The sequence below is a fragment of the Suncus etruscus genome, chromosome 3, assembly GCF_024139225.1.
Source record: "Suncus etruscus isolate mSunEtr1 chromosome 3, mSunEtr1.pri.cur, whole genome shotgun sequence".
In the NCBI taxonomy this organism is placed as follows: Eukaryota; Metazoa; Chordata; class Mammalia; order Eulipotyphla; family Soricidae; genus Suncus; species Suncus etruscus.
Genome location: NC_064850.1, coordinates 21885954 through 21907512, shown reverse-complemented (window position 1 = coordinate 21907512; position 21559 = coordinate 21885954). Strand labels below are relative to the sequence as shown.

The 21559-nt window shown below is 46.9% G+C and overlaps 1 protein-coding gene across 1 annotated transcript in view; it reads right to left on the bottom strand.

Moving 5' to 3' along the window:
• Positions 1-14477, bottom strand: part of SLIRP (SRA stem-loop interacting RNA binding protein) — a 49588-nt gene extending 35111 nt beyond the window's left edge. The window contains exon 1 of the mRNA XM_049770522.1: positions 14473-14477. The gene's annotated coding sequence lies outside the window, so the exon portion shown is untranslated. The remainder of the gene's footprint in view (positions 1-14472) is intronic.
• Positions 14478-21559: the final 7082 nt, after the last annotated feature.

Sequence of the window (21559 nt, the reverse complement as noted above, 5' to 3'; positions counted from 1 at the left end):
CAAAAAAAAGAAACAACAACAACAAAAAAAGAATTTCCTCACCACTATGCTGCAGGTGCCACTCGAGTTTCTGGAATCTCCCTGCAGCCTCTTTTATGCAGCTTTAATTGTTGGGCTTGAAAATATCCGGAGGGTGTTCTGTAACTGTTTTTCCATGAATAAACTTACTTGATTTTAAATTAAAGATCTGTATCTGTCTTGGAGGGTTAGTGTATCAGGGACTCATTTTTTCCCTGCTGTATTGGCTGTATTGTTCATGCTATTGGAGTTCTCTCGGCCCAACCCTGTCTTGCTCTGCCCTGAGCCTTCTTTGTGGCTTTCTCACTCACAAAGGACAGTCTTTGTTATTCCAGTCACTGCTGTCGTTTTTTGATTATACAGAGTCTGGAAAGTGCTTGAAGCATTCGAATTTTAATCTTTATATTCCCAGTAACTTGACTCACAGTACTCTGAGCTGAATTACTTTACATTTCTCTGGACCTGTTTTCTCCCTCATAAAATGAAGATATTTACTGCCATCTGTGTAAAGGGATGCTGATGTTTCAGATGGGAACAAGAATTTGGTCCTCCTTTCTAGAAAGGTGTTACGCCATGTTTCATGACTGTTTGGACTTAATAACGCCATTTGTTGTGGCAGGACTGGCTAGAGAAAAGATACCTGCTACTTACCATCTGCTTTCTCTGCTGCTTTTTTCTTTTCTCTTTCTTTTTAAATTTAAGGCCACACCCACAGGGCTCACATCTACTCCTAGCTAGGCTAGGAGTCACTTCCGGCATTGTCCTGGGGACTGTGTGGTGGCAGGAATCCAACCCAGACCTTCTACATACAAAGCCTGTACTCCAGTCTGTTGAGCTCTCTCTACACACACCCCACCCTTCATTTGTTTTTTGTTTTATTTTGTCTTGTGTTAGGGACACACCCAGTGTGTCCTGCTCAGGGTTACTCCTGGCAGGCTTTGAGGACTATATAGGATGTCAGGGATTGAACCTGGATTGGCCACATGCAAGGCAAACGCCCTGCCCACTCTGCTATTACTTTGGTCCCCATTTGTTTTTTCTTTACAAGTATTTATATAGAGAGAATTTTTTTTTTTTTTTTTTTTTTTTTGGTTTTTGGGCCACACCCGGCGGTGCTCAGGGGTTACTCCTGGCTGGCTGTCTGCTCAGAAATAGCTCCTGGCAGGCACGGGGGACCATATGGGACACCGGGATTCGAACCAACCACCTTTGGTCCTGGATCAGCTGCTTGCAAGGCAAACGCCGCTGTGCTATCTCTCCGGGCCCGAGAGAATTTATAATACCCAGAGTGATGGCGCTGTTAAGGAATAAAAACTAATAAAATTGTTCTTTTGAGTTCTTTGTTTTGTTTTTGGGCCTGACCCATACTTCTCAGGGCTTACTCCTGGCTCTCTGCTGAGAAGGAGAAAGAGAGAGACCATATCTGTGAGACTATACGACCATATGCTGGACTGGCTACATGATAGGTAAGTGCCTTAACCCCTGCGCAATCTCTTTGGGCCCAGGATTTATTTTTTATTTGTTACTAGGTTCAAAAAGTAGTGCATGAGGGCTAGAAAGATTGTATAGGGGTTAAGGCACTTGCCTTGTATGAGCCTGAGCCATCTTCAATCCTCAGCACATTCCTCCACCCCCAAATCTCCACAGACACACACACCAGAAACATGAGAAATTATCCCTGAGCATTCTTGGTTGTGATCCAAAAACCAAAAAAAGAGAAAGACTGGAGCTGTGGTACAGTAGATAGAGCACTTGCCTTGTATGTAGCCATCCCAGGTTCAATCTGGCATCCTATATGGTCTCCCAAGGATCACCAGGAGTGATTCCTGAGTGCAGAGCCAGACTAACCCTTGAGCATTGACGTGTGACCAAAAGTTCTTTTAAGGAAAAAGTAGATACTTCGGGGGAAGGGGGCAGAAAACAGCACAACAGTAGGCCATTTGCCTTGCACGCAGCCAACCCAGGAGACGGTAATTTTATTCCCGGCATCCTATATGGTCCCCTGAGCTTTCATGGGGTGATTTCTGAGTGCAGAACCAGGAATAACCCCAGAGGGCTGCTGGCTGTGGTCCCCCTCCCCTAAAATAAGTAGATACTACAGGAGGTATAGTACTTACCTTGTCATCCCACTTAAGCAGACCCTCATTTAATCCCTGAGCACCATACAGTATGGCCCCAACCTCTGCCCCTAAAAAAGGTTGGAAAGAAAAACTTGCTGAGCCAGAGCTGTAGCACAGCAGCAGGGAGAGTGCTTACCTTGCATACAGACAACCCAGATTTGATCCCCATATGGGAGACCCATATGGTCTCTCAAGTCTTCCAAGAGTAATTTCGGAGTGCAGAGCTAGAAGTAACCCCTGAGCTGGGGTTACTGGGCCGAGTATGGTCCAAAAACAAAACCAAAAAGGAAAAATAAAATGAAATTTGTGCTTGATAGGAAAATTTTAATTATAAAAGACGTCAAAAAAAAAAAAAAAGCGTAAAGTCACCATTATGTGCTTTATGTGACCTGTAAACCAATCTGCTGTCACAAAGGAGAGCTTAAACCCTCCAGCATCTAGTCAGGTGCTATTCCGAAGTGTACACTTGGGGCAAGGGACTGTTGCACAAAAAGCACAAATTGAAACTCAGGCCAGAGTGACTTACTGTGAGAAGAGAAGAGCGGGTTTTTCTCCCTCTCAGGCTCCCTCCCAGAGACAACCAGCAAAACTGTTTCCACAATTCTCTCGTGAGACATAATTACAGATGTATGTCATGCTACTCTGACCCAAATTACTTTGACAGTAAGCAGGAAATTAAATAATTTAGGAAAAAGAAAAGGGGAATTGCCAATTCTGCAATTCTCTGATCATTCCCCTAAGTATGTAAGGCAGGGATGAGCAAACACAACCTTCCTGCCTGTGTTTGTACTATCCACATACTAAGACTCATCTTTACATTTCTTTTTTTGGGGGGGTAGGTTTGGGCCACACCCTATGACGCTCAGGGGTTACTCCTGGCTATGTGCTCAGAAATCGCTCCTGACTTGGACCATATGGGACACCAGGCATCGAACCCAGGTCCGTCCTGGGTCAGCCGCGTGCAAGGCAAACACCCTACTACTGTGCCACCACTCTGGCTCTCATCTTTACATTTCTTTTTGTTTGTTTTTGTTTTTGTTTTTGGGTCATATCCAGTAGTGTTCAGGGGTTACTCCTGGCTCCTGGCTCTATGCTCAGAAATCGCTCCTGGCAGGCTCGGGGGACCATAAGGGATGCCAGTATTCGAACCACCTTACTTCTGCATGCAAGGCAAACACTTTACCTCCATGCTATCTCTCCGGCCCCATCTTTACATTTCTAAGTGGGAAAAATAAAAATGCTATTTTGCGGTGTCAAGGACATGACTAGCAGCAAAGCACATGCCTCATAGATAAACGTAAGATTAGTCCCCAATGCTGCTACCAAAAGTTATTTGTACCACATGCAAATGATATAAAATTGATATTTCTGAAATTGGAGCAAATATTCAAAAACCCAAAGGCTTAATGGGCTGGAATACATTCATGCAAGAGGCTCTGATTCAATCCCTAGCACCTCACGGTGACCCCAGTACTTCTGGGTGTGACCCAAAAATAAATCCACCAAATGAAAAAAAAAATTTTTTTTGTCACACCCGGCAGCGCTCAGGGGTTACTCCTGGCACTACGTTTAGAAATTGATCCTGGCAGGCTTGGGGGAACCATATGGGATGCTGGGATTTGAATCACCATCCTTCTGCATGCAAGGCAAAAATGCCTTACCTCCATGCTATCTCTCCGGCTCCCCAAATGAAATTTTTTAGGAAATTTCCCCAAGGGTCATTGAGGTTGTACCCAATTGATTTTAGGGGGGCCATTTAGTGCAGGGATCAAACCCTGGGCCAGGCATATGCTCCAACCCTTTAAGCTAGTTCTTTGGCCCCAACCTTTAAGTTTCTTGAAATGTTTTATAAGGACACAGTGCACTCATTTATTTAGATTATCTGTGGTTACCTTTATGCTAAAATGAGGGAATTGAATCACTGCCTATAGAGCCTGAAAGATGATTTGACCTTTAAAAGAGAAAGTTTGGGGGCCGGGCGGTGGCGCTGGAAGTAAGGTGCCTGCCTTGCCTGCGCTAGCCTAGGACGGACCGCGGTTCGATCCCCCGGCACCCCATATGGTCCCCCAAGAAGCCAGGAGCAACTTCTGAGCGCATAGCCAGGAGTAACCCCTGAGCGTCACAGGGTGTGGCCCAAAAACCAAAAAAAAAAAAAAAAAAAAGAGAAAGTTTGCCTGCAAGTAAAAGAGAAGGGCTGGGGGCCGGGCGGTGGCGCTGGAGGTAAGGTGCCTGCCTTGCCTGCGCTAGCCTAGGACGGACCGCGGTTCGATCCCCCGGCATCCCATATGGTCCCCCAAGAAGCCAGGAGCAACTTCTGAGCGCATAGCCAGGAGTAACCCCTGAGCGTCACAGGGTGTGGCCCAAAAACCAAAAAAAAAAAAAAAGAGAAGGGCTGGGCTAGAGAGATAGTACAATTTTAGGGTAAGGCACTTATTTACGTGAGGCTGGTCAGAGGGATAGTACAGCAGGTAGGGTGCTTGCTTTGCTCATAGCTGACCTTAGTTCAATCTCTAGCATCCCATATGGTTCCCCCACTCCACCTCAGCCTGGTAGAAGTGATTCCTCAGTTCAGAGCCAGAATTAACCCCTGAGCACCACCAGAAATGGCCTAAAACAAAACAAAGCAAAAATGCTTATGGTCTGAGATAATGTTGATTGCTTATGTTGGTGCATCCTCTTGTATGATCCATTCCCAACACCAACACTGGATTTTTCCTAGAAGGATCCCAGTCTCCTCAGTGGGATAGAGCTGTTTTGCTGAACAGAACAGATTCAGCAAGACGTGTCTTGTTAGGTTCTCATTTTCTCAATTCCGTTTTCACTAAGATTAGCTGGTTTTATCCCCTTTCACCCTTCTATCTAAAAGCTTGGTTTATTAGAGTAGGAAAAAAATAATGTAAAAGCCTAATACCTTAGGTGGCTTGCTCAAAGGCAAATTAAGATGGTAATGAAGCAGAAAGGAGCCTGGGGAATGGTTATTGATCTCAGCGTGATGGAGGGGCTGGAGGAGTGAGGCCTACAGACACCTCACCTGTTTCTCACAGCTCACCCATAACAGTCCAGTTCCTTAGCTTGGTCCATACCTCTTGACTGCCAGTCCTGATAACTCGCCTATTCAGCTTAGAGATTGTTGCCCGTGTTTGGTTCAGGAGCCAAACCCCATCCGTGGTGCTTAGGGACTACTCCTGTCTCCATGCTCATGGGACCATGTGGTACATGGGAGTCACAAGGTCCGGCCCATAGAGGCCTTTCTCACCCTCCGATCCATGCTGGGGTCTCAGGGAGATGAGTGTGTTGCAAATTAGGCTTATTGGCAAAACAGATTGTGTGTGTGTGCTGTTGTTATTGTTGTTGTTGTTGTTGTTTCTGGGTCATACACAATGGTGCTCAGGGCTTACACCTGGCTCTATAGTCAGGAATCACTCCTGGCAGGGCTCGGGGGACTATAGGATGTTGAGACTTGAACTCAGGTCAGGAGCATACAAAGCAAACACCCTAACCCCAGAACTATTCTCTCTGGTCTCTCAAAAACAAATTTCTCAAAAGTGGTAGGACATTTGCCTTGCACGCGGTGACCTAGGATGGACCGCAGTTCAATCCCTCGGCATCCCATATGGTCCCCCAAGCCAGGAGCGATTTCTGAACTCATAGCCAAGTGTAATCCCTGAGTGTCACCAGGTGTGCCTCCCCCACCCCCCACCCCCAAAAAAAACCCCACAGATTTCTCTAGAAGGTAAAATGGTTTAATGAGTATAATGGTGTGCTAATCAGGGAACACAGTCTATCCTTAGTGGGGACATGACCCTTCTCAGTATGTGTGGTCAGTAATACCGGAACAGCAGCAGACAAAACATGAGCTTTAGCCCTTTAGACTTCTCCTGAACCCCGGAAAGTTCCATCTCTCTAATAGCCACAGTGCTTAACTAGTGATCTAAACAGTCATTTATCAGAGCCTTGGAGTTTCCTTTTTTAAAAAAGAACTTTATTTATTGATTGATTGATTGATTGATTGATTGGTTTCTGGGCCACACCCTCACCCTGCACTCAAAAATCGCCCCTGGCAGGCTGAGGGACCTTATGGGATGTCGGGAATCAAACCGGTCTCTCCCAGGTGGGCCGCATGCAAGGCAAACACCCTACTGATGTGCTATCTCTCCGGCCCCCTCTGTGAAGTTTCCTGACCTCAGCTTTCTCAGCTGGGTCTGACCCTGGGGTGCTCCGTAAAGCTCTATTTCCCCAAGGGGAGACCACAGAGGAGGCCACAGACAAGACTTGGTCGTGTGTGGCCACAGAGCCCATGGACAAGTCTTTATCAGGAGATAAAATGTTACCCAAGGAAAGGAGAGGGAAACCAAGGAAACTTCTCCAGCAAAGTCACCAGCAACCAGGAACCCTGCAAACACTGCCCTTGCGCAGTCAGGAAAATGCAGGCAGTGGCTCTGAGGTGTTCATTCATGGCTGTCATCTGGCCAGTGTGGACATACCAGTCTCAATGAACTCTTAGAATACACCCTGCTTCTCATCCCCCAGGAATGTGGCCTTGACCTCCAAATTACCCAGAAGGAAAGCTCTTCTGTTCTCCTGAAACAAGCTCTCCCTTTCTCTAATCTGAAGCATTGGGATCCTCCAACCTTTTTTCTTTGTGTTCTCAGCACCAGCCTCTGGTCAACTTCTGTATCCTGTGCTCTCATCTTTCCTCCCCCTCCCCACCCCCAGTAAACCCTCAGGCTTATTAGGTCCCTACAAGCCCCTGGTTCCCTATATCCTCTCACTTCTCTCCCCACACTCTTCAACACACTGGGATCTTGGCTAAATCCCCGAGCATTCAGCCCACCTTCTCCTCCTCTCCTTTCTCTGTCAGTTCAAAGTATCCACCCCTAGGTGTCACAGCAGGGAGGGTGTCTGTCTTGCAGGAGGCCAACCCAGGTTCGATCCGCAGCATCCTGGTATGGTCTCCCCAGAACTGCCAGAAGTGATTTCTGAGTGCAGAGCCAGAGTTAACCCCCTGAGTATCGCTGGGTGTGGCTCAAAATAACAAGCAAAAATCAAAATGTCTGGGGCCGGTGAGGTGGCGCTAGAGGTAAGGTGTCTGCCTTGCAAGTGCTAGCCAAGGAAGGACCGTGGTTCGATCCCCCGGCATCCCATATGGTCCCCCCCCAAGCCAGGGGCAATTTCTGAGTGCTTAGCCAGGAGTAACCCCTGAGCATCAAACGGGTGTGGCATGAAAAAAAAAAATCAAAATGTCTACCCCACTGGCCAGCATCCTGTGGCTTCCTAGGCTTCCTGGCCATAGTCTATGGTTCATTTATGACACCGTAGCCTACGTAACTCACTATGTAAGGACAGATCGCTTTTGTTTATGGAGCTGGTCACAATAGGGCCATGCTTGGTGGTACTTGGGGAACCATACAATGTTGGGGACTGGACCCTGTTTGATTTCCTGTTGTAACATGTGTTTAGAGAAATCTCCCCTGCCCTGTTTTTTTCCCCCACACCCAGCAGTGCCTAGGTGCTACTCCCAGTTTTGTGCTCAGAGGTCTCTTGGAGATCATGTGGTGCTGGGGATTGAACTTGGGCCTCTTGCACACCAGGCTTGTGCTCCATCCATGCAGCTCTATCTGGTTCCTGGGCCTTTTTACCACTCTGTCCTGACCTTGGGATCAGAAAAATCTTCAGATTGTACCTGCTTCCATTGCTCCCCTGGGCTGAGGGTTGGGTCACATGCTTTGGAGAGAGACCTGCCCCTATCTCCCCAGGGTCCTGGCAGCCACCTCTGCATTGTCAAGAGGAGCTCAACTTAAAAAGGACCAGGCTCAGGAACCAGAGAGATAGCACAGAGATAGGACATTTGCCTTGCACAAAGTCGATCCAAAACAGAAGGTGGTTGGATTCCTGGCTTTCCATATGGTCTCCTGAGCCTGCCAGTAATGATTTCTGAGCGCAGAGCCAGGAGTAAACCCTGAGTGCTGCCAAGCATGAACCCCGCTCCCCAAAAAAAGACCAGGCTCTGGGGCCAGAGCGATAGCACAGCTTGTAGGGCATTTGCTTTGCACACAGCTCACCCAGGTTTGAGCCCCACCAATTCATATGGTCCCCCAAGCGTGCCAGGAGTGAATTCTGAGTGCAGATCCAGAAGTATCTCCTCAGCTTCGCCAGGTGTAGCCAAACAAACATAAGGACCAGGCTCAAGAGTAGAAAAATCTAACAAAATCCCTCTCCTGGTCTCTGACTATGGATGAGAACCGTGTGTGTGTGTGTGTGTGTGTGTGTGTGTGTGTGTGTGTGTGTGTGTGTGTGTGTCCCAAAGGGTAAATTTGGCTTCAGTGCTGATGCCATCACCAAGCACCAGCCCTTCTTTTGTCTATCCAGCAATCATAGAGCCGCTGAGAACCGAGTCCTGTGTGGTACAACTGTGATGGACCTCTGCACTCAGGGTTTCTGCATTCAGGCCTAGAATGAGTGAGGAAAACATATCTGGCAATCTTAGCGTGAAGTGCTGAGGGGTAGGGGGTAGAGCTAAACAGTGGCTAAATTACTATCTTGTATGAGGCCAAAAGGCATATGCCCAGGCCTCTACATGTTCCTAGCAGCTCTGCGGTCTGAGAGTCCTAAGTTGTGAAGAATTTCCAGCCAGACTGTAGCCAGGCATTTCTGGGACTCACCAACAGGGCAAGGGAAGCAGGGGAGTATGCAGTGTTGTGGAGTATGTTGTGGAGGGACCCTAACCTGGAGCTGGGTGGGAAGAGTTTCTGGTTGCAAATGGCAAGCAGACTGGAGAGATAGCATAGTAGATAGAGCACTGATTTGGAGTCATCTCCGAGCCTGGAGCCAGGAGTGAGCCCTCAGTACAGCTGATGTGGCCGGAAAATCAGAAAAATAAACAACAAAAGAAAGTGTCAATCAGATGACTAAGGACTTTTGGTTCCGCCTGTGTCTTTGAAGAAGGCATTTGTTATCATTGGACCTGTGAGACTAAAGGCTTCCAGATACCCCAGAAGACCTTGTTTACTAATTTATTGGGACACACCCATTAGTTCTCAGAGCTTTCTCTTAGCTCTGCTGGCAGGCTCAAGGACCACATAGGGTGCTGGGGATCAAACCCTACATGTATATGTACATGTACCCTACTGTTACATATAAGGCAAAGGCCCTACCTGTTGGTGTACCTATCTGAGACCCTGGATTAGGGTGTAGCTACCTAAGACCCACCCATTTCTGGGAGGGGTCTTGGGAACCAGATATTAGGTGTAACCTTACCTGCAAAACCCCGCCCATTCCTGGGAGGGGTCTTGGAATGGGTAGATAAACCCTGAAGCTAGGGAATTAAGGGGCTCTCTGCTCTGCTGAGCTCGCTGGCTTTAGGTTCTTTGCCTCTTTTGGTCTTGGACCAGGATGGAGGCCAAAGGAAGATGGCTGAATTATAAGATGCAGGGCTAAGAATGGCCGAATGCTTGAAAGGTTAGGAGATAGGCCACACACCTGTAGTGGTCAGGGCATGAATAAAGATGATGCTTCCTAATGCCTGCCTGTGAGTGAGTGATTTCGCCTTTCACCTGGGCCTGGGACCCGCCGGCTGGATGGGGTTGCGAAGCCACGTGGCATGGGATGCCATCCATCGCCATCCAGCCCCATCATTAATTATTTAATGCAACACCTACCCACTGTGATTTCACTTTAGCCCCCTGAGAGAACCTTATTTTGTTTCATTTCTTATGAAGTGCTAGAAAGTAAATTCAGGGTACCATGTCTGTAAACTGTGCCCTGGCCCTGCAGGTCCATCACACGTTCATAATGCAGAGTCATTATGGAGGAGCAGCACAGTTGTAACTTCTGTTCTCATGTAATAATTGTTATTTAAAGAAGATTGAGGGGATGGAGTGATAGCACAATGGGTAGAGTGTTTGCCCTGCATGGGGCCAACCTGGATTTAATCCATAGCAATTTTTTTTTTTTTTTTTTGGTTTTTGGGTCACACCCGGCAGTGCTCAGGGGTTACTCCTGGCTCTAAGGTCAGAAATCGCTCCTGGCCACCATATGGGATGCCGGGATTCAAACCACCGTTCTTCTGCATGGAAGGCAAACACCCTACCTCCATGCTGTCTCTCCTGCCCCTAGTCCACAGCATTTCATAGGTTCTCTGAGTTTACCAGGAGAGGTTTCTGAGCTTGGGGGAGCATCCTGAGGGCAAGCTCTTTTTATGACACCCAGAATCCTGCCTGAGAACATTGACACATGATTGATGACAATTTTCTTCTTCCTTCTTGTTCTCTTTCTTTTTCATTTGATGGGGGAGGGGTCACACCCAGCTTATTCCTAGGTTCACCCTTATTCAGGGATCATCCTGGCAGGGCTCAGGGGACCATATAGAGTGCTGATCGCTGCATATAAGGCAAGTGCTGTACCTGTAGTGCTGTCTCTAGCCTCTTCCTTCTTTTCTTCTTTATTCCTCCATTCCTTTCTCTTTATTCCTTCCTTCCTCCTTTCTTCCTCACTCTTTCTTTTGTTTTTGTTTTTGGGCCACACCCGGCGGTGCTCAGGGGTTACTCCTGGCTCTCTGCTCAGAAATAGCTCCCGGCAGGCACGGGGGACCATATGGGACACCAGGATTCGAACCAAGTCACTCTTTCTTTACATAACTTTCTTTCTCTCTCCTTTTTCTTGTCTTTCTCTCCCTTTCTTTCTTCTTTCCTTCTTTCTTCCTTTCTCTTTACCTTTCTCTTTCTCCTTTACTCTTTATCTCCCATCTTTCTCTTTCCTTCCTTTCTTCCTTTCTCTTCCTTCTTTTATTTCTACTTTCTTTTATCTGTCTTTCTCTCCTTTCTTTATTTTTCCCTGGTGGTGCCTGAGGAACCATAATTGCTTCTGTCTATGGATCCGGAATCTACAGCATGCAATCCAAGCACCTTACTATCTATCTCTCAGGCCTGAAAACAACATTATTTTCTCCTCTTTGCCTGTGACCTTGTACCTCATAAAAGTTCCTAGCTAGAAATTAATGGGAAGAGAAGTGGCAACATTTGCATGAATTTGAGTCCTACAGTCTTCCAAGGGAGTCCACAGCTCATCCTGAGGGGAAATATGGTTAAACAAAATCTAGCATCACCAGCCAAGAGCTCCCCATACCTTAATGCACGACACACAAAATTATTGAATTACACAAGAGTCCACACTTGCTGTGAGCCAGACTTAGGGGATTGGGTGCACCTGCCACCTCTGTCTTCATCCCATTCCCAAACCCCTCTCTGCTCTTGCTTCCTTTTATCAGCCTAACTCACTGCTGCCCCCAGTGGCTCCTTGAGTCCAGGCTCTCCTGGTTGATAACATTTAGGTAATGGACTCAGACTCACAGCTGGAATTTTTTTTTGGGGGGGGGTCACAACAGGCAGCGCTCAGGGGTTCCTCCTGGCTCTAAGCTCAGAAATAGCTCCTGGCAGGCTCGGGGGACCATATAGGATGCCAGGATTCGAACCAACGTCCTTCTGCATGCAAGGCAAATGCTCTACCTCCATGCATTCTCTCCAGCCTCAAGGAGCATTTTTGTTTTGTTTTGTTTTGTTTTTGTTAACCTGGCCTGAAAAAGGGGTGGTCCCTCTGCACACCCAGGAGAAGGGTAGTGGGTGGGAGGGACGGAATGGGAGAGCTGCTTGTGCACGAAGGGATGGGCATCTCCATGAACATGCATTGTACAGTTTCCTCCAAAATGTCAGAGAATGTTAATCCCAGATCACTGAACCGGGAGGTGATAGCAGCGGGGTCTGTCCCTGCCCACCCCCCAGAGACTACTCCCAAGCCGTCCGCCAAATAAGTCATCAGTGCCCCAGCGTCATGTATCCTGCTTGTCACCTTTGTTGAAAGGCTGGAGATGAGGGTAAGGCATCTGGTACCCCACAGTCGCCTTACTTTGGAGACCAGAGGCAATTGAGGCGCTTTCAGCCAGAAAAATATAATTTAAGGCCTTGGCATCTGGCTGGGAGCAGGGAGCTGGGTTGCCATGGCAATGCCTCGCTTCATTTAACAGCACAGATCCTGAATTGGGCCACATCCACACACACACAGGCATGCAGAACTTGGTCAGCAGCCCCCATGTGTGCGTGCATGGCATGCACGCACATACACATGCATATAATCACACATACGCACTATCACATACTCACAATCACATAATCACAACCACATTCACAATCAGACATACAGTCACATGTACACGCAAACACCAATTCAGAGTCAAGTCACATATAATCACACACACAAAATACTTATCGTCACAATCACAACCATAGACTCACACACCTGTACAATTATGCACACAGAATCACACACACATATAACGTACATGACCAGCAGAAATCCTTGTGCAAGACCCAGCCCATTTTCTGCAGTCTTTCTCCCATCGCAGACAAGCTCACTGACACAGGGTAGGCGGGATCAGCAACCCTTGGCCAAATCACTGCACTCTAACAACTCAATCCCGGCCCTCAGACCAGGTGGCCCACACAAGTTGAAGTCCTCAAGGGAACTCACTTCTTTTTGCTTGCTTGCTTGTTTGTTTTTGTTTTAGGCCACACTCGGCAGTGCTCAGGTCTTATTCTGGCTCTGCTCTCAAGTTTCACTCTTTTTCCCTTTTTTTTTTTAATTCAATTTTATTTATTTGTTGGCTTCTGGGCCACAACCAGTGGTGCTTAGGGACTATTCCTGGCAGGCTGGATCCATATGGGATGCTGGGAATTGAACCCACATCTGCCTTGGGTCAGCCGCATGCAAGGCAAACACCCTACCACTGTGCCATCTCCTCGCCCCACTCTCTTTTTTTTTTTTCTTTCTTCTTTTCTTTGGTTTCTGAGCCACACACGGTGGCACTCAGGGGTTACTCCTGGCTTTGCACTCAGCAATCATTCCTGGCAGGCTTGGGGACCATATGGAATGTCGGGGATCGAACCTGGGTCAGCTACAGGCTAGGCAAATGCCCTTCCCACTGCTTTTATCTTGAAACCAGCTCTTTGTCTCTCCAATACTGGTGTTAGGGCAGCGCCTATGCTGACTTTGGATTTGGAACCAGCTAAGGATGGCAGAGGACAATCTAAAGTCTCACCTTGGTCAAGTACTCCCTGACACTTCACTGCAGCCCACCCAGGCCCGGGAAGGTTGCCCAGGAGCCTCAGCCCCTTTGTGATTCTTTTTGTTGTTGTTGTTGTTGTTTTGTTTTGTTTTGGGGCCACACGAGGTGACGCTCAGGGATTACTCCTGACCATGTGCTCAGAAATTGCTCCTGTCTCGGGGGACCATATGGGATGCCAGGTATCAAACCCAGGTCTGTCCTGGATCAGTCTCGTGCAAGGCAACCATCCTACAGTTGTGTTATTTCTCCAGACCACCTCCCCCCCAATTTGTGGTTCTTTCTCTGAGTTCCCGGAGCCCCAAGGCTGCCCAGACCTCTGTGTGCCATGTTGAGTGTGGGTCCTCCGAGCAGTGGACAAACCGAACAAGCAGAGTCCATGGGGTGTGGCCTTGCAAGGGGAGAAGTTCTGGGGAGGAGAGGGAGACTACACCCGTCGAGTCACATGGGGGTCCTTCTCAGCCTATGTGAGATGACTGGTGTGAGTTTGGGGTACAGACCCCTGTCCTTCTCTTGCGCTGGGAAGCCCCCCTCCCACTCCTGAACACGTTGTGCCGGGTCACTTCTGAGCCCAGGCTTCCCTCTAGTGACCAGTCCGAGAACAACAGCCGGATAATTCTGGCCGCTTGCCCCAAAGGATGTGGCTTCCAGAAACTACTTTCTCTACTGGGGATCTGAGCCTGTGTGTGGTTCATTGCCTGGAAACCTCAAAAACAAAACATTTATTTCATGCTCTCCGTGTGCCTTCAAGGAAGAGATACAAGTCCAAATCCCTGGGCCTGTTTTACAAGGGCTCTCTTTATTTTTAAAGTCAGATTATGTTTGTATTTTTATTCCAGGGTAACCCAGAGGCCATGCAACACAACACAACAAAACCCAACACAACCCAATACAACACAACACAACTCACACACTCTATGTCTCTCAACAAACATATACCAGCCATAACACACACATACACACACACAAACACACACACACAATCACACACACACACATACACACCCTTTCGTACTTTTGTCCATCAAATACAGTCTTCCTTCCACACAGTCCTACACCTCCTGCCCTTCAGTCCCCCTGAGTAGAATCTGGCCTCTCAGGAACAGGCAGTGAAGGCTCGCCAGTCAATGTGACCCTTAGTGCTCACAATCACCTTGGAAGCCAGGTCAGGCTGCCAGCAAACGTCACAAATGAGGAAATGGAGAGGAGAGGGGCTGGGACATGCGACCTAGAGCACAGACATTGCGTCATGGTGCCCTCCCTGCCTCCCCAGCACACAGTACACAAAGATCCTGGTTTTCCTGAGTGCCTCACTCCCACCCCATAAATCCCTTCTCTGGTCTCAGGGTCCAGGGACTTCCTGAACTAAAGGCCAGCAGGAAGTAATGAGCCCAGATCTGAGTTCTCTGTCGAGCACCCAACCTCTTGTTACCAGCTCAGAGTCAGTCACATGTTCTTTGTCTTTTTTTTTTTTCTTCCTTTTCCTTCCCTTCATTGTCCTGGCAATGTCCAGGGATCACACAGTCACTTGGCAATGCTCTGGGGTATGGAGTGAGGGTTTTCAGGGGCTGTGGCACACTTGTTGTGGTACCTAGAATCTTAACAGCAGTGCTGGGAATGGAACTCAGCATGTGGGACAGAGCCAGGGATGACTCACAGACCTGGGTATGCAAGGCACATGCTCCATCTACCGCCCACACACATCCCTGGGTCCCGGGCCACACATCTCAAATGAGGCAGAAGCTGTGGGTCTAGTTCATAGTTGGGAGGTGAACTCAGATCTGAAATAGAGTGTGATTTGGCTTCAGATGCCAAAACAACTAATTTTCTGTGTCTCTAATTAATCCACCCAAACTGCCAGCCTGGCAGGGTTTTTATGAAGACATCCAGCTCCAGCTCCTGCCTCAGGAGAACCTCAGGCAGGAGGGGTTTGTCCACCAGAGTAACCAACCTGGTTCCTCCCTCTGATCCCCACTAGCCTTCTCTCTCTATCCATCCGCACCCACTTTCCTGCCTCCTTTCTCGAATTGAAGCAAAAAGCTTTTTTTTTTTTTGGTTTTGGGTCACACCCGACAGCTCTCAGGGGATACTCCTGGCTCTGTACTCAGAAATTGCTCTTGGCAGGCTGAGGGGACCATATGGGATGCCGAGATTCAAGCCGAAGTCCATCCTGTGTTGACTACATACAAGGTAAACGCCCTGCCACTGTGCTATCGCCCCGGCCCCTAAAAAAAACACTTTTAAAATTTTTTTTTCCTTTGGAAGCATTTGGAGAGATCTAACTTTTAAAATGTATCCATTTCTTTCCTTTTTCTCTTCAATATAGAAATGCAGGGGCTGAAATGATAACACAGTGATAGGGCATTTGGCTTGCATGCTGCCGACTCTGGACAGAACCAGATTCGATCCCTAACATCCCATATGGTCCCCATGCCTGCCAGGAGTGATTTCTGAGCACAGAGCCAGGAATAACCCCTGAGCATCATCGCATCATCGGGCATGACCCAAAACCCAAAAATAAATAAAATAACAATGCTGATGGAGGCCCATTCTTAAAATTAAATGTGTGTGTGTGTGTGCGTGTGTGTATGTGTATGAAGGCTGTCTTTTTTTGCATCCTAATTGTGAACATTATTGCATCTTATAAGAAATGCAAGCAAGGGGGGTAGAGAATGCAAGCATGTGGGCTAAAGAATAGTATAGCGGGGCCGGGCGGTGGCGCTAGAGGTAAGGTCCCTGCCTTGCCTGCGCTAGCCTAGGACGGACCGCGGTTCGATCCCCGGCATCCCATATGGTCCCCCAAGCCAGGAGCGACTTCTGAGCACATAGCCAGGAGTAACCGTCACCGGGTGTGGCCCAAAAAACAAAACAAACAAAAAAAAAGGAATAGTATAGCCAGTAGAGCATTTGCCTTATGTGTGCTGACCTAGGTTCAATCCCCAGCATCCCCTGAACCTGCCAGAAGTGATACCTGAGGGCTGAGCTGGGAGTGACCCATGAGCACTACAGGCAATAACATCCTCTCCCATCCCTCAAAAAAAAAAAGGAGAAGAAATGCAAGTACATAAATATTTCTGGTAGAGGGCTGGAGTGGTGGTGCGGTAGGGCAATTGCCTTGCACATGGCTAATCTAAGAAGGACTGCGATTCAAGCCTCTGGCATCCCATATGGTCTCCCAAGCCAGGAGAGATTTCTGAGCACAGAGCCAGGAATAACCCCTGAGCGTCACTGTGTGTGGCCCAAAACAAACAAACAAACAAAAAAGTTTCTGGTAGAAAGTTAAAGTTTCGGCTCAGTGTATCATACACCATTGTGTGTTTGAGTGTGTGTGTGTGTGCGCGTGCGTGCGTGTGTGTGTGTGTGTGTGTGTGTGTGTGTGTGTGAATCTGCCTATATGTGGGAGGGGCAGCATTATCTTAGCTTGAGTCCCTATAAATGAAGACCTCAGTCTTATGCTAATTCTGTTTCAGGAATCTTAAGTGGAAATGATAGTGCAGTGTCTACAAGGCCACCTGGTAAAAGAACTTTCCGGAGTCTCTTCCTTTGGTTGACAGAGCATAAGAAAAAAAGGACTATGGCTCTGGACCAAATGTGCTTTCTTTATAAGCATGAAGCCATGATTTCAACACTCCAAGACTCAGGGAATGCAATCCCTGAAACCCTGCCATCTGGAACCCCATCCCATCACCACAACAGAGTGTGCAATCCTCAGCACATACCCAAGTTGTGTCAGAGTACCCCACTAACAGGTATGAAAGCACTGTGGCCAAGACCTTGAGCAAATGAGTGATCATGTGTGAGAGCATGTGTGAAAGCACCACTGCTACCTAGGGAGACAAAAATGCGGCTGAGCCCCACATGTATTCGAAAGAGCAGAGTCAGTGAGCTAACATGTCGGCCAGTACAGCCATTGAAGTCTGCAACCTGGTGAGCCAGATATGTAAGCCAAGTGTGCAGGTTAGGTGTGTAAGCCAGGTGCACTGCTGAGAGTGACCCCCAGACTCCCAGCACAAGGATGGTGGTTCGAATCCTGGCATCCCATATGGTCCCTCGAGCCTGCCAGGGGTGATTTCTGAGCGTAGAGCCAGGAGAAACCCCTGAGCGCTGCCGGGTGTGACCCAAAAACCAAAAACAACAACAAAACAACAAAACCCATGAAGGAGCCTGAGAGATAGTACAGTGGAAAGGCACTTTGCCTTGTACATGACTGACCCAAGTTTGATCCTTGCTGTTGGAATAATTGGTCTTCATTCTAGTCAGGATAATTCTCCTTTGCTGGTATTTAACGCTCATTGGATTGAAACACCTTTAGATTAAAGCTCCTTTTGGATTGATCCCTTTCCCTACCTGGATGAATTGACAGCTCTTAAATCAGATAAAAGTCTACAGCTACCTGATTTCTTTTGTATAACAATTATAGGGAATTTTATTCAGAAAAGGAGACTTCAATGTGTCTCAGTCTTACCTGCTAATCAACTAAGTTTTTCAATTTTGTGCTGTTCATGAGCCACTGGTGAGTCCCGATTGGAACATTCGATCCCATTCAATTGAAATGGGTGCTGGGTGTTGTAACCAACTGGGTGTGGTCTTTCCCAATCAAGATCTTCCCAATCAAGATCCCAGGTCTCAGGGAGAAACTGGTTGTGGTTTTGGTTTTTCACAACTGAGCTATCTGCCTGCTAACCGTAGTGTTAGTGGAAAGCTTGTGGTGGAATTTTTCTTTTTCTTTTTTTTTTTTTTTTTTTTTTTGGTTTTTGGGCCACACCCAGCAGTGCTCAGGGGTTACTCCTGGCTGTCTGCTCAGAAATAGCTCCTGGCAGGCACGGGGACCATATGGGTCACCGGGATTTGAACCAACCACCTTTGGTCCTGGATTGGCTGCTTGCAAGGCAAACGCCGCTGTGCTATCTCTCCGGGCCCTTGGTGGAATTTTTCTGGACTTGTATCATCCCCTTTACTTTGTGTGAATGATTTTCTGTGTTGGTTTTTGCTCCCAGACCTATGTTTCCCCAATCCCTTAAGACTGGGTCATGAGGCTTTCACTTTACCTGGAGCTAGAAGTTCTGGCATAAAGGGGCTGATTCTTTCAGGAACTGTGGGCTTGATAATGGGGAGAAGCAGCCTATTAAAGGCATTTATGGTTATCTTATAATACAGATTTTGACCATGTAGGAGAAATAATAGTACTTATTTTTGTGCCCACAGTTTGGACTTTTAAAAAAGGTGAAAACAGCTCAAACTTTATTACTTCCTTATATTATGCCTGGCAAATCAGAATGCATCAGGGAAAGGTGTTTCAGAAGTACAAATCTTGATGCTTCTGATAATTTCTTACTAGGCTATACTGCTATGTTTAAAGAAGAACATCCAATGTTAACCCTTAAATTTCAGGGCAGAAAAGTTGAAGAATGTTTGATTCTGGCGCTGAAGTTTCTATGGTTGCTTTAAAACCTGGATTCTAGCCTTGCAATAAATACCTTATAGCCTGGAGGGAATAAGTGGTGTTTTGTCTTCAGCACCTGTCTATCAGAGTTTAAAATTTTTAAGTGCATAGGATCAGAAATTTAGCAAGTGACTTTTTTGCCATATGTGACTCCAATTTCTTTGAACCTCTGGGGACATGACTTGCATAGCTAGTAAGGGGCAGAGTACCATATCCCTCCCCAACTTTCTCTCAAATCACCATCTCAGATGCTTCATCCTCTTGCCCAACACCCCTCCAGTTTACCAGCTCAGAAGTTTTGCCTTTTGATTTGGGGCCAGTTAGTTACAACACCCAGCACCCATTTCAATTGAATGGGATCGAATGTTCCAATCGGGACTCCCCAGTGGCTCATGAACAGCACAAAATTGAAAAACTTAGTTGATTAGCAGGTAAGACTGAGACACATTGAAGCCTCCTTTTCTGAATAAAATTTCCCTATAATTGTTTTTTTTTTTTTTTTTGGTTTTTTGGGCCACATCCGGTAATGCTCAGGGGTTTCTCCTGGCTATGTGCTCAGAAGTTGCTCCTGGCTTGGGGGACCATATGGGACACCGGGGGATCGAACCGCGGTCCGTCCAAGGCTAGCGCAGGCAAGGCAGGCACCTTACCTTTAGCGCCACCGCCCGGCCCCTCCCTATAATTGTTATACAAAAGAAATCAGGTAGCTGGAGACTTTTATCTGATTTAAGAGCTGTCAATTCATCCATAGTTCCTATGGTAAATTTACAGAATGGCTTACCTTCACCAGTAGCCATATCAAAAGACTGGCCTTTGATAATAACTGACCTAAAAGACTATTTTTTTCTTTTTTCTTCTTTTTTGTTTTTGGGTCACACCTGGCAGCACTCAGGGGTTACTCCTGGCTCTATACTCAGAAATTGCTCCTGGCAGGACCATAAGGGATGCCGGGATTTGGACCTCCATCCTTCTGCATGCAAGGCAAACACACTACCCCCATGCTGTCTCTCCAGCCCCAAGACTATTTTTATTTGTTCTGTTTTTTGGTTTATTTGTTTTGTTTTGGGGCCACACCCACCAGCACTCAGGAGTTACTCCTGGCTTTGTGCTCAGAGTCGCTCCTGGCAGGCTTGAGGGACCATATGGAATACCAAGGATCTTACCACTGTGCTATCACTCCAGCCCAAAAGACTATTTTTATAATATTTCCACTCACCCAAAAGACAGAAATTGCTTTGCCTTTTCAGTTTATTTACTCAACAATAAAAAAAAAAAGTGGAGGCGGTGGTTTTAATGGACTGTTCTACTTCGGGGCAGAACACCCACATTGTGTCAATATTTTGTTAAGTGTACACCTGCTCATGAAAAATTTCACCATGTTTATATTACACATGGACAACATGTGTTACATTATAACATGTGTTTTATTACGTAGACAGCATCCTCTTAGCTTGCTCTACAAAATGAGGATTACAATGTTTATATGAATATGTTATCACTTGCCTTCAGGTTGCTGGTTTAGCAATAGCCACAGGGGAAAAAAATCAGACTTTGCTTCCATTTCAATACTTGAGTTTCATATTGGAGTGTACTTCAGTGCATTCCCAAAATCTCTATTTATCAGAAAAATCTAAGAACTCTTTTTTTGTTTGTTTTGTTTTGGGGTCACACCTGGCAGCCACTCCTGACTCTATGCTCAGAAATTGCCCCTGGCAGGCATGGGGGATCATATGGGATGCCAGGATTCAAACCACCGTCCTGGGGCCGGTGAGGTGGCGCTAGAGGTAAGGTGTCTGCCTTGCAAGCGCTAGCCAAGGAAGGACCGCGGTTCGATCCCCTGGCATCCCATATGGTCCCCCCAAGCCAGGGGCAATTGCTGAGCGCTTAGCCAGGAGTAACCCCTGAGCATCAAATGGGTGTGGCCCAAAAAAGCAAAAAAAAAAAAAAAAAAAAAACACTGTCCTTCTGCATGCAAGGCAAACACCCAATTGCTGTGCTATCTCTCCAGCCCCTAAAGGCTCTTAATGATTTCCAAAAACTCTTAGGTAACGTAAATTGAATCCATCCCTTCCTTGAGATTCCAAATTCTGAATTCAACAACCTATTCAGCACACTTGAGGGTGAGCTAGTCTTAAATAGCCCCATTTGAATGGCCCAAAAGTAATTGGATTGTTTCATGGACTGGCTCCATAAGTCCTCTTTCCAAGTTCATGCCTTGAAAGAAGGTTTCTCTCTTCATTCTGTGGGTGCTATTGCTCAGCTGTCTGGGTCTTTAGAAAGAGTGTATTTACACAACAAGCAACCTCATAAACTTGTGCCCTATTTAAAATTGATGCTGCTCTTATAATCAAATCAAGGCTCAGAGAGCTTTCTTTGTTAGGGTTTGATCCTGCCAGTCCTGCCAGTTCCATAAAAGGAAGTAGAATGTATACTACCTCTCAGTAAGACCTTTCAATGAGCCTTTTCAGATATTTCAGAAGTTTCCTCTCATTATCCTGTTGAAAATCCTTGGGATTTTTTCAGAAGGACACATTTTGTAATTTGTTCAATTATTCGTTTCTCCCCTATACCTGACACCCCCGTGTATTACATTGATGCATCATCATCAGGAAAAGGCAACAAAACTCACCCTTCACACACCACAGCAGTGTCTACAAATTAAAAGTTCACTCAACAAGTGGAACTTGCTACTTTATATTGCTTACTATCACATGTTTCGGAGCTGTACAGTGTAGTAAGCGACTCAGACTATGTGGTCAGCCTTTTCCCCGGGATCATCACTACTTCTCTAAATGTCCATAACCACATGGTTCAGGAAGTGATTCAGCAATTATAAGCTCTTCTACAAAAGTGTTCTAAGTCAAT